Genomic DNA, 13,569 nt, shown 5'->3' with positions numbered 1-13,569 from the left:
GTGGGAATTTTTGCACCCTTGGGGCCAGACGGCCCGGAAGTATTGTTTTAGTTGTATGTGGAGTCCTGCCACTCACAAGCCAAAATTTCTTGTGACTCTGGGACTAATGGAATACAAAAGAAGGCATCATTGAAGACTAATACAGAATACCATGTCCTGGTGGTTGGTAGAATGACCAGCAGGGTGTAGGAATTAGGAGCAACTGGAGGTATATCCTCGGTGGCTTCACTGACTGTCCTGACATCCTTTACCAGGTCCCCAGCAGCCCATGGGGCTCTCGTGGTCAGACCAATCCCAGAATATGGAGCTCACCTGGGCAGGTACCCCACCCCCACCCCAGCCCACGGGGCTCTCGTGGTCAGGCCCCTCCCAGGATACAGAGCTACCCTTGCAGGTACCGTGGCAGGGCTGGGCACACAGGAACCGTGCACATAGCCCTCATTGCAGAGCACCCCCAGCTCACCTGTCGCTCAGAGCTGACACAGAGCACCTCAGAGCAGGACTTGAACTAACAAACAGCAGCTGCGACAGGTCTGTGACCCTGGGCATCACTCCGTGAGGCCTCCCTCCACCTGGTCTTCCAGAGACTTCCACTGCACCCGGGGCACCAGGCCTCTGTCTCCAACCACCACCCACCCCTCCTCTCCCTGACTCCTGGGTTCCTCTCATTAGGAGAGGGTTTTCTTGAAGTTGTCTCCCACTCATGGGCCAGATAAAATGATTAGAAAACAAGCCAAAGCTGCAGCCCCTTGTCTATCCTGACTCTCAGGAGCCCACACCTGTTCCTTGGACCTGGCCGGTTCAGCAAGTTCCATTTTCTGCAACTGTGAGCCCCTGAGGGGTGATGATTGGCTGACCTGGGCAGCCTTACCGTGCCGGCCAGCCCTCCCCAGGTGTGCCTGGGTTGAGATCAATATAAATACCACTCCAGGCAGCAAGAGCCCCTGCAGCCGTGCCTGACGCCATTTTCTCTGCCCTGTCAGCAGTCTCGGGGCTGGGCTGGTGGGAGGGAGTGAGAGGCCACGGCTTTGTGGGTGGCCCAGTGTGAGTGGGGCTCTGCTGGACTTTCTGCAGCAGTTGCCAGGCTGCCACCTGCTAAAGAAGAGGATGTGTCACCCATACCTGCTGCTGGAATTTCTCCCTGGGCAGAGGTGAGGAAGGAAAAAAGCAGTGGGGGCAGGGACAGGACGGGTATCTCAGGCAGGGAAATGGAAATCTTCCAGAAGAGCACCCAGGGCCAGGACCATCCTGGCTGGCCTGCAGGCACCAAGTCGGCCGGCATGCTGTCACTCGTGTGGCTCTATGGCCCTTCCTCTAGGCTTTCAAGTCCTTGTATATATTCAGGTGTTTTACCTGGGACGGGTGGGAATAGTTCAGCAGCAACTGGCCTGGGGCTCAGCTCACGTTTACTCACAGATGCCTCGGCACGGTGCCCCAGCTTTGCAATGAGGACGCTTGTTGCGTGGGGGCTGCTGGCTGAATGGGAGACGATTCCCCACCACTGACCAACTTCAGAATTGTTTACAACTGGAGCAAGTGCCCTGATACGGTTTTCCTCTGTGTAACTGGTGGGTTCTGTGTTTTTTTTCTCTTTTTCGTTTTTGGTTCAAGGTAGATTTTATTCCTCTTTTTTGTATTTACAGATATAAGCATGGAAATAATTTATTCATATAAATACATGTATGTGCAGGGAATAATTGTTTTTTCTGTTTTATTTTTTAAATTTTACTTCTTTTTAATTTTGAATTTTATTTTATATTTTTATACAGCAGGTTCTTATTGGTTATCTATTTTATACATATAAATGTATACATGCCAATCCCAGTCTCTCAACTCCTCCCACCACCACCCCCCCAACAGCTTTCCCCCCTTGTTGTCCATACGTTTGTTGTCTACATCTGTTGCTCTATTTATGCCTTGCAAAATGGTTAATCTGTACAGTTTTTCTAGGTTCCACATATATGCATGAATATACAAGATTTGTTTTTCTCTTTCTGACTTACTTCACTCTGTATGACAGTCTCTAGATCCATCGACGTCTCTACAAATGACCCAATTTCATTCCTTTTCATGGCTGAGTAATATTCCATTTTATATATGTACCACAGCTTTATGCATTCGTCTGTCTGTGGGCATTTAGGTTGCTTCCATTACCTCGATATTGTAAATAGTGATGCAATGAACATTGCGGTGAATGACTCTTTTTGATTTATGGTTTTGTCTGGGTATATGTCCAGTACTGGGATTGCTGTATCATATGGTAATTCTATTGTTAGTTTCTTAAGAAATTCCATATTGTTCTCCATAATGACTGTATCAATTTATATTCCCAACAATAGTGGAAGAGGGTTCCTTTTCTCCACACCCTTTCCAGCATTTTTTGTTTGTAGATTTTCAATGATGCCTATTCTACCAGGTGTGAGGTGATACCTCATTGTTGAATCCATTTCGTTGAGCAAGGGGTAGCTCTTGTCTATTACATATTTGGCTTATGGAACGGTATCTGTGCTAATTTCAAACTCTGCTTTTATGCAGCACCCCAACTCACCTTCCCCCTTAAGCAGGCATAAGTTGGTTTTCTAAACTTGAGACCCTGTTCTGTTTTGTAATTCAGTTCATGTGTAGCCAAGATCACATTCCGTGTATTAGTGATACCTTATGATGTTTCTTTTTCTGTGTGACTTATTTCACTTAGAATCATCGTGCCTCAATCCACTCATTATGCTGGTACGGGCCTGGTGACATAGATTTCATTGCTGAGTGGTATTCTGTTGTACAGAAGTACCGCAACTTCTTTATCCATTATTTGCTCTCTGGGATATTTAACTTGTGCCGTAGAAGAGATTTCTGTAAAAAGACCCATCCCAAATTTTGGGGTTGCTGTGTCTTTTTGATATTAATTTCCCTAAGCTATAGGACCATAAGTGGAAGTGCCCTAGGCTCTGTTGCTTTGTTTTTTAGATGTTTCAGGAAACACCATACACATCTCCCGAGTGTCTGTTGGCAATTTACATCCCGCCCATCAGCATAACAAGGCTCCCAGTTCTCCATGGCCTGTCCTGCCTTTCTGGATTTTACACTTTTTTCAGATGGCCCTTTTGACCGGGGGGAAGTGAGACTTCATTGTAGTGCAGATTTCCTTTGCAAGCTTGCTTGGTTGGCCAAAAAGGGCGTATGCGTTTTTTCCTGAATATATTCAGGAAAAAACGCATACGCCCTTTTGGCAAAGTGCATCATTGTGGACGTTCTGCCTCTTTTCCTATGCTTTCAATGCAATTCCAGTCTACCTCCTGAAATCGGTTTCCTGCAATTCTGCCCCGCTTTCAAGTCCTCTTGGCAGCCTTACTTCAGTCTATTTTTGGACGATAGCTGTCATTTATAACTCTGCAGGTTTGTGAATTACAGAGCCCCTGAGCTCCTTTCTTCAACTCGCTTTCTTGTGAGCTGGCCGCAACACCGCAGGATGGCTTCAGGCCCTAATCTGGTTCCGGCACGGCACGCTGAGCCTTTGGTTATTTCCTCTTCCTGGTGGGAAATGAGAGTTAAATTTGCCCGTCCAGACACCTCCAGCTAGTCTCTCATTGGTTCTCCCTATTCCTGTTCATCTTCCGCAGAAATTGCAAACTGGGCCAAACAGGAGGTTAAAGGCGCTGACTCTCCAAGTCGGGAGAGTGTTAGTAAAGCGTCTGGAATGTTGCACCCGAGTACCAGGGGAGGAAAACTGAGACATATTTGAACACGTCTCCCGTTCACACGGTTGATCATACTCTGGGTTCCACATGCATGTTTTAGCTGAAGGAAGAATACCTTAAACCTGGAGAGTTGAGACCCGTGTAATGGGTACCATGCAATATGACTTCAAAGGGTCTTCATTTGCTCACCGAACCTCTCCAATCCTATCACTGCTGCGTTTATGCCCCTGTACACATGCTTGATTCTCTTTCGGAGACATAGCAATCCATAGGTTTTAAGATACTTACTAGTCAGGTACATTCTTAGGCGTTTAATATGCGGTGTTGAGTCCATTTCGTTGAGCAAGGAGTAGCTCTTGTCTATTCCATATTTGGCTTAAGGAACTTTATCTGTGCTCATTTCAATCTCTGGTTTTATGCAGCACCCCAACTCACCTTTCCCCTTAAGCAAGCATAAGTTGGTTTTCTAAATTTGAGACCCTGTTCTGTTCTGTAATTCAGTTCCTGTGTAGCCAAGTTTACATTCCGTGTATTAGTGATATCTTATGATGTTTCTTTTTCTGTGTGACTTATTTCAGTTAGAATCATCATACCTGAATCCACTCATTGTGCTGCTAAGGGCCTGATGACATAGATTTCATTGCTGAGTGATATTGCTTTGTAAGTAAATACCACAACTTCTTTATCCATTTTTCACTTTCTGCGATGTTGAACTTGTACTGTAAACGAGGTTCTTGTAAACAGAGGCGTCCCAAACTTTGGGGTGGCTGTGTCTTTTTGATTTTAATTTCCCTAAGCTATAGGACCATAAGTGGAAGTGCCCTAGGCTCTGTTGCTTTGTTTTTTAGATGTTTCAGGAAACACCATACACTTCTCCCGAGTGTCTGTTGGCAATTTACATCCCGCCCATCAGCATAACAAGGCTCCCAGTTCTCCATGGCCTGTCCTGCCTTTCTGGATTTTACACTTTTTTCAGATGGCCCTTTTGACCGGGGGGAAGTGAGACTTCATTGTAGTGCAGATTTCCTTTGCAAGCTTGCTTGGTTGGCCAAAAAGGGCGTATGCGTTTTTTCCTGAATATATTCAGGAAAAAACGCATACGCCCTTTTTGGCCAAGTGCATCATTGTGGACGTTCTGCCTCTTTTCCTATGCTTTCAATGCAATTCCAGTCTACCTCCTGAAATCGGTTTCCTGCAATTCTGCCCCGCTTTCAAGTCCTCTTGGCAGCCTTACTTCAGTCTATTTTTGGACGATAGCTGTCATTTATAACTCTGCAGGTTTGTGAATTACAGTGCCCCTGAGCTCCTTTCTTCAACTCGCTTTCTTGTGAGCTGGCCGCAACACCGCAGGATGGCTTCAGGCCCTAATCTGGTTCCGGCACGGCACGCTGAGCCTTTGGTTAATTCCTCTTCCTGGTGGGAAATGAGAGTTAAATTTGCCCGTCCAGACACCTCCAGCTAGTCTCTCATTGGTTCTCGCTATTCCTGTTCATCTTCCGCAGAAATTGCAAACTGGGCCAAACAGGAGGTTAAAGGGACTGACTCTCCAAGTCGGGAGAGTGTTAGTAAAGCGTCTGGAATGTTGCACCCGAGTACCAGGGGAGGAAAACTGAGACATATTTGAACACGTCTCCCGATCACATGGTTGATCATACTCTGGGTTCCACATGCATGTTTTAGCTGAAGGAAGAATACCTTAAACCTGGAGAGTTGAGACCCGTGTAATGGGTACCATGCAATATGACTTCAAAGGGTCTTCATTTGCTCACCGAACCTCTCCAATCCTATCACTGCTGCGTTTATGCCCCTGTACACATGCTTGATTCTCTTTCGGAGACATAGCAATCCATAGGTTTTAAGATACTTACTAGTCAGGTACATTCTTAGGCGTTTAATATGCGGTGTTGAGTCCATTTCGTTGAGCAAGGAGTAGCTCTTGTCTATTCCATATTTGGCTTAAGGAACTTTATCTGTGCTCATTTCAATCTCTGGTTTTATGCAGCACCCCAACTCACCTTTACCCTTAAGCAAGCATAAGTTGGTTTTCTAAATTTGAGACCCTGTTCTGTTCTGTAATTCAGTTCCTGTGTAGCCAAGTTTACATTCCGTGTATTACTGATATCTTATGATGTTTCTTTTTCTGTGTGACTTATTTCAGTTAGAATCATCATACCTGAATCCACTCATTGTGCTGCTAAGGGCCTGATGACATAGATTTCATTGCTGAGTGATATTGCTTTGTAAGTAAATACCACAACTTCTTTATCCATTTTTCACTTTCTGCGATGTTGAACTTGTACTGTAAACGAGGTTCTTGTAAACAGAGGCGTCCCAAACTTTGGGGTGGCTGTGTCTTTTTGATTTTAATTTCCCTAAGCTATAGGACCATAAGTGGAAGTGCCCTAGGCTCTGTTGCTTTGTTTTTTAGATGTTTCAGGAAACACCATACACTTCTCCCGAGTGTCTGTTGGCAATTTACATCCCGCCCATCAGCATAACAAGGCTCCCAGTTCTCCATGGCCTGTCCTGCCTTTCTGGATTTTACACTTTTTTCAGATGGCCCTTTTGACCGGGGGGAAGTGAGACTTCATTGTAGTGCAGATTTCCTTTGCAAGCTTGCTTGGTTGGCCAAAAAGGGCGTATGCGTTTTTTCCTGAATATATTCAGGAAAAAACGCATACGCCCTTTTTGGCCAAGTGCATCATTGTGGACGTTCTGCCTCTTTTCCTATGCTTTCAATGCAATTCCAGTCTACCTCCTGAAATCGGTTTCCTGCAATTCTGCCCCGCTTTCAAGTCCTCTTGGCAGCCTTACTTCAGTCTATTTTTGGACGATAGCTGTCATTTATAACTCTGCAGGTTTGTGAATTACAGTGCCCCTGAGCTCCTTTCTTCAACTCGCTTTCTTGTGAGCTGGCCGCAACACCGCAGGATGGCTTCAGGCCCTAATCTGGTTCCGGCACGGCACGCTGAGCCTTTGGTTAATTCCTCTTCCTGGTGGGAAATGAGAGTTAAATTTGCCCGTCCAGACACCTCCAGCTAGTCTCTCATTGGTTCTCGCTATTCCTGTTCATCTTCCGCAGAAATTGCAAACTGGGCCAAACAGGAGGTTAAAGGCGCTGACTCTCCAAGTCGGGAGAGTGTTAGTAAAGCGTCTGGAATGTTGCACCCGAGTACCAGGGGAGGAAAACTGAGACATATTTGAACACGTCTCCCGTTCACATGGTTGATCATACTCTGGGTTCCACATGCATGTTTTAGCTGAAGGAAGAATACCTTAAACCTGGAGAGTTGAGACCCGTGGAATGGGTACCATGCAATATGACTTCAAAGGGTCTTCATTTGCTCACCGAACCTCTCCAATCCTATCACTGCTGCGTTTATGCCCCTGTACACATGCTTGATTCTCTTTCGGAGACATAGCAATCCATAGGTTTTAAGATACTTACTAGTCAGGTACATTCTTAGGCGTTTAATATGCGGTGTTGAGTCCATTTCGTTGAGCAAGGAGTAGCTCTTGTCTATTCCATATTTGGCTTAAGGAACTTTATCTGTGCTCATTTCAATCTCTGGTTTTATGCAGCACCCCAACTCACCTTTACCCTTAAGCAAGCATAAGTTGGTTTTCTAAATTTGAGACCCTGTTCTGTTCTGTAATTCAGTTCCTGTGTAGCCAAGTTTACATTCCGTGTATTACTGATATCTTATGATGTTTCTTTTTCTGTGTGACTTATTTCAGTTAGAATCATCATACCTGAATCCACTCATTGTGCTGCTAAGGGCCTGATGACATAGATTTCATTGCTGAGTGATATTGCTTTGTAAGTAAATACCACAACTTCTTTATCCATTTTTCACTTTCTGCGATGTTGAACTTGTACTGTAAACGAGGTTCTTGTAAACAGAGGCGTCCCAAACTTTGGGGTGGCTGTGTCTTTTTGATTTTAATTTCCCTAAGCTATAGGACCATAAGTGGAAGTGCCCTAGGCTCTGTTGCTTTGTTTTTTAGATGTTTCAGGAAACACCATACACTTCTCCCAAGTGTCTGTTGGCAATTTACATCCCGCCCATCAGCATAACAAGGCTCCCAGTTCTCCATGGCCTGTCCTGCCTTTCTGGATTTTACACTTTTTTCAGATGGCCCTTTTGACCGGGGGGAAGTGAGACTTCATTGTAGTGCAGATTTCCTTTGCAAGCTTGCTTGGTTGGCCAAAAAGGGCGTATGCGTTTTTTCCTGAATATATTCAGGAAAAAACGCATACGCCCTTTTTGGCCAAGTGCATCATTGTGGACGTTCTGCCTCTTTTCCTATGCTTTCAATGCAATTCCAGTCTACCTCCTGAAATCGGTTTCCTGCAATTCTGCCCCGCTTTCAAGTCCTCTTGGCAGCCTTACTTCAGTCTATTTTTGGACGATAGCTGTCATTTATAACTCTGCAGGTTTGTGAATTACAGTGCCCCTGAGCTCCTTTCTTCAACTCGCTTTCTTGTGAGCTGGCCGCAACACCGCAGGATGGCTTCAGGCCCTAATCTGGTTCCGGCACGGCACGCTGAGCCTTTGGTTAATTCCTCTTCCTGGTGGGAAATGAGAGTTAAATTTGCCCGTCCAGACACCTCCAGCTAGTCTCTCATTGGTTCTCGCTATTCCTGTTCATCTTCCGCAGAAATTGCAAACTGGGCCAAACAGGAGGTTAAAGGGACTGACTCTCCAAGTCGGGAGAGTGTTAGTAAAGCGTCTGGAATGTTGCACCCGAGTACCAGGGTACGAAAACTGAGACATATTTGAACACGTCTCCCGATCACATGGTTGATCATACTCTAGGTTCCACATGCATGTTTTAGCTGAAGGAAGAATACCTTAAACCTGGGTAGTTGAAACCCGTGGAATGGGTACCATGCAATATGACTTCAAAGGGTCTTCATTTGCTCACCGAACCTCTCCAATCCTATCACTGCTGCGTTTATGCCCCTGTACACATGCTTGATTCTCTTTCGGAGACATAGCAATCCATAGGTTTTAAGATACTTACTAGTCAGGTACATTCTTAGGCGTTTAATATGCGGTGTTGAGTCCATTTCGTTGAGCAAGGAGTAGCTCTTGTCTATTCCATATTTGGCTTAAGGAACTTTATCTGTGCTCATTTCAATCTCTGGTTTTATGCAGCACCCCAACTCACCTTTCCCCTTAAGCAAGCATAAGTTGGTTTTCTAAATTTGAGACCCTGTTCTGTTCTGTAATTCAGTTCCTGTGTAGCCAAGTTTACATTCCGTGTATTACTGATATCTTATGATGTTTCTTTTTCTGTGTGACTTATTTCAGTTAGAATCATCATACCTGAATCCACTCATTGTGCTGCTAAGGGCCTGATGACATAGATTTCATTGCTGAGTGATATTGCTTTGTAAGTAAATACCACAACTTCTTTATCCATTTTTCACTTTCTGCGATGTTGAACTTGTACTGTAAACGAGGTTCTTGTAAACAGAGGCGTCCCAAACTTTGGGGTGGCTGTGTCTTTTTGATTTTAATTTCCCTAAGCTATAGGACCATAAGTGGAAGTGCCCTAGGCTCTGTTGCTTTGTTTTTTAGATGTTTCAGGAAACACCATACACTTCTCCCGAGTGTCTGTTGGCAATTTACATCCCGCCCATCAGCATAACAAGGCTCCCAGTTCTCCATGGCCTGTCCTGCCTTTCTGGATTTTACACTTTTTTCAGATGGCCCTTTTGACCGGGGGGAAGTGAGACTTCATTGTAGTGCAGATTTCCTTTGCAAGCTTGCTTGGTTGGCCAAAAAGGGCGTATGCGTTTTTTCCTGAATATATTCAGGAAAAAACGCATACGCCCTTTTTGGCCAAGTGCATCATTGTGGACGTTCTGCCTCTTTTCCTATGCTTTCAATGCAATTCCAGTCTACCTCCTGAAATCGGTTTCCTGCAATTCTGCCCCGCTTTCAAGTCCTCTTGGCAGCCTTACTTCAGTCTATTTTTGGACGATAGCTGTCATTTATAACTCTGCAGGTTTGTGAATTACAGTGCCCCTGAGCTCCTTTCTTCAACTCGCTTTCTTGTGACCTGGCCGCAACACCGCAGGATGGCTTCAGGCCCTAATCTGGTTCCGGCACGGCACTGCTGAGCCTTTGGTTAATTTCCTCTTCCTGGTGGGAAATGAGAGTTAAATTTGCCCGTCCAGACACCTCCAGCTAGTCTCTCATTGGTTCTCGCTATTCCTGTTCATCTTCCGCAGAAATTGCAAACTGGGCCAAACAGGAGGTTAAAGGGACTGACTCTCCAAGTGGGGAGAGTGTTAGTAAAGCGTCTGGAATGTTGCACCCGAGTACCAGGGGAGGAAAACTGAGACATATTTGAACACGTCTCCCGATTCACATGGTTGATCATACTCTGGGTTCCACATGCATGTTTTAGCTGAAGGAAGAATACCTTAAACCTGGAGAGTTGAGACCCGTGGAATGGGTACCATGCAATATGACTTCAAAGGGTCTTCATTTGCTCACCGAACCTCTCCAATCCTATCACTGCTGCGTTTATGCCCCTGTACACATGCTTGATTCTCTTTCGGAGACATAGCAATCCATAGGTTTTAAGATACTTACTAGTCAGGTACATTCTTAGGCGTTTAATATGGGGTGTTGAGTCCATTTCGTTGAGCAAGGAGTAGCTCTTGTCTATTCCATATTTGGCTTAAGGAACTTTATCTGTGCTCATTTCAATCTCTGGTTTTATGCAGCACCCCAACTCACCTTTCCCCTTAAGCAAGCATAAGTTGGTTTTCTAAATTTGAGACCCTGTTCTGTTCTGTAATTCAGTTCCTGTGTAGCCAAGTTTACATTCCGTGTATTAGTGATATCTTATGATGTTTCTTTTCTGTGTGACTTATTTCAGTTAGAATCATCATACCTGAATCCACTCATTATGCTGCTACGGGCCTGATGACATAGATTTCATTGCTGAGTGATATTGCATTGTACGTAAGTACCACAAGTTCTTTATCCATTTTTCACTTTCTGCGATATTGAACTTGTACGGTAAACGAGGTTCTTGTAAACAGAGGCCGTCCCAAACTTTGGGGTGGCTGTGTCTTTTTGATTTTAATTTCCCTAAGCTATAGGACCATAAGTGGAAGTGCCCTAGGCTCTGTTGCTTTGTTTTTTAGATGTTTCAGGAAACACCATACACTTCTCCAGAGTGGCTGTTGGCAATTTACATCCCGCCCATCAGCATAAGAAGGCTCCCAGTTCTCCATGGCCTGTCGTGCCTTTATGGATTTTACACTTTTTTCAGATGGCCCTTTTGACCAGGTGGAAGTGAGACTTCATTGTAGTGCAGATTTCCTTTGCAAGCTTGCTTGGTTGGCCAAAAAGTGCGTATGCGTTTTTTCCTGAATATATTCAGGAAAAAACGCATACGCCCTTTTTGGCCAAGTGCATCATTGTGGACTTTCTGACTCTCTTCATATGCTTTTCAATGCAATTCCAGTCTACCTCCTGAAATCGGTTTCCTGCAATTCTGCCTTGCTTTCAATGCCTCTTCATAGCCTTACCTCAATATATTTTTTAAAAATAGTTGGCCTTTATAACTCTGCAGGTTTTTGAATTGCAGTGGCCCTTAGCTCCATTTTTTAGCTCTTATTTTTGTGGTCTTGCCCCATAACCACAGGATTCCTTGAAGCCCTATTTTTCTTCTGGGGCACCTTGCTGTGCCTTTGGTTAATTCTTCTTACTGATGTGATATTAGAGTGACATGTGCCCATTGAAACCGCTACAGCTAGTTTCTCACTGGTTCCCCCTATTCCCATTCATCCTCTGCACTAACTGCAGACTGTGCGATACCAGAACTTAAAGGCATTGACTCCATGTGGGGATGTTGTTAGTAAAGTGGCTGGAATGTCGATCCGGAGCCCCAGGAGAGGAAAAATGAGGTGCGTTTTAGAAACCTTTCCCGATCATATGGTATACCAGTCGCTGGGTTTCCCAAGCATGGTTTAGCTGTAGGAAGATTCCCTTCAACCTGGAGTGTTGGGACCCTTGGACTGAGTAGCATGAAGTATTGCATTAAACTTTCGGCAGTTGCTCACCAAAGCTCACCAATCCTGTCAGCCCCAAGTGTCCAGCCTTATGTCTTATCCAGCTGTGGGTTTATATGTGGTCAATCCAGGTTGCATCACAGCCCCTGAGCGAATTTTGTAAGAATTTTTCTCTCTTTCATTGTTTCAGCGTTTTGTTTTTAAAATTTATTTCTATAATGGGGTTTAGCTCCTTTTCACTGCTGTGTTTGTGCCGCTCTGCACACACTTGATTCCCTTATGGAGATATATCAATACATGGGTTTTAAGATTCTTATTCCTCAGATATATTTCTCTGCGGTGTATAGGGTGTGTTGAGGCCTGTTCATTGAGCAAGGTGTAGATCTTGTCTAATACCTATTTGGTTTATTGAACGGTATCTGTGCTAATTTCAAACTCTGGTTTTATGCATCACCCCACCTCTCCTTTCCCCTTAAGCTGACATAAGTGTGTTTTCTAAATGTGAGACACTGTTCTGTTCTGTAATTCATTTCTTGTGCAGCCATATTTACCCTCCCTCTATAAGTGATATCTTATGATATGTTTCTTTTTCTGTTTGACTTATTTCAAGTAGTATTATCGGACCTAAATCCACTCTTTATCCTTCTACTAGCCTTATTACATTGATTTCATGGTGAAGAGATATTCCATTGTACATAAGTACCACATCTTCTTTATCCATTGTTCTCTTTCCTGGGATATTTAAGGTGTACTGAAGTTGAGGTTCTTGTAAACAGAGTAGCCCTAAACTGTGGTGTGCTTGTGTCTCGTTGATTTTTAGACTTCCCTAGATATACTCCCATGATTGGAAGTGTCCTATGCTCTGTAGCTCTGTTTTTTAGATGATTTAGGAACCACCATACACTTCTCCAGAGTGGCTCTCGGCAGTTCACACACTGCCCATCAGCGTATAAAGGCTCCCTGTTCTCCATGGCCTGTCCTGCATTTCTGGTTTTTACAATTTTTTAGGATGGCCCTTTTGACCGGTGGGAAGTGAGACTTCTTTGTTGTGCACATTTGCATTGCTTGCTTGCTTCGTTGCCCATAAAGTGCGTATGCGTTTTTTCCTGGATATAATCAGGAAAAAACGCATACGCCCTTTTGGGCCAACTGCATCATTGTCGAAATTCTGCCGCTTTTCATGTGCGTTAAAGACGAGTCCAATCTATCTCTTGAAATCTGTTTCTTGCAATTCTGTCTTGCATTCAGATCCTCTTCTTTGCCTTACCTCAACATATTTTTGGACGTTAGTTTTCATTTATAACTCTGCAGGTTTGTGAATTGCAGTGACCCTGAGCTCCATTTTTTAAGTTGCTCTTTTGTGAGCTGGCCTCAAACCCGCAGGATTGCTTCAGGCCCTATTTTGGCTCCGGCGAGGCAGGCTGAGCCTTTCTTTAATTCTTATTCTTAATGGGAAATTAGAGTGATATGTGCCCGTCCAAACCCCTACAACTCTTCTCTCATTGGTTCCCCCTCTTCCCGTTCATCCTCCTCACAATTTGCAAAATGTGTGAAACAGAAGTTTAAATGTGCTGATTCTCCAAGTGGGGAGATTCTAAGTAGCGTGGCTGGAATGGTGAACAGGAGCACCAGGAGAGGATAAATGAGGTGCATTTTAGACACATCTCCCGATCACATGGTGTACAGTCCTCTGGGTTTTCCATGCATGTTTTAGCTGTAGGAAGATCCCTTGAACCTGCAGATTTGGGACCCATTGAATGGGTACCAGGTAGTATTACTTTAAAGGGTGTGCATTTCCTCACCCAACCTCACATTTCTCTTAGCGCAAACAGTTTC

Source organism: Tursiops truncatus, unplaced genomic scaffold (assembly GCF_011762595.2).
Source record: "Tursiops truncatus isolate mTurTru1 unplaced genomic scaffold, mTurTru1.mat.Y mat_scaffold_55_arrow_ctg1, whole genome shotgun sequence".
In the NCBI taxonomy this organism is placed as follows: domain Eukaryota; kingdom Metazoa; phylum Chordata; class Mammalia; order Artiodactyla; family Delphinidae; genus Tursiops; species Tursiops truncatus.
This window is presented reverse-complemented; position numbering follows the sequence as displayed.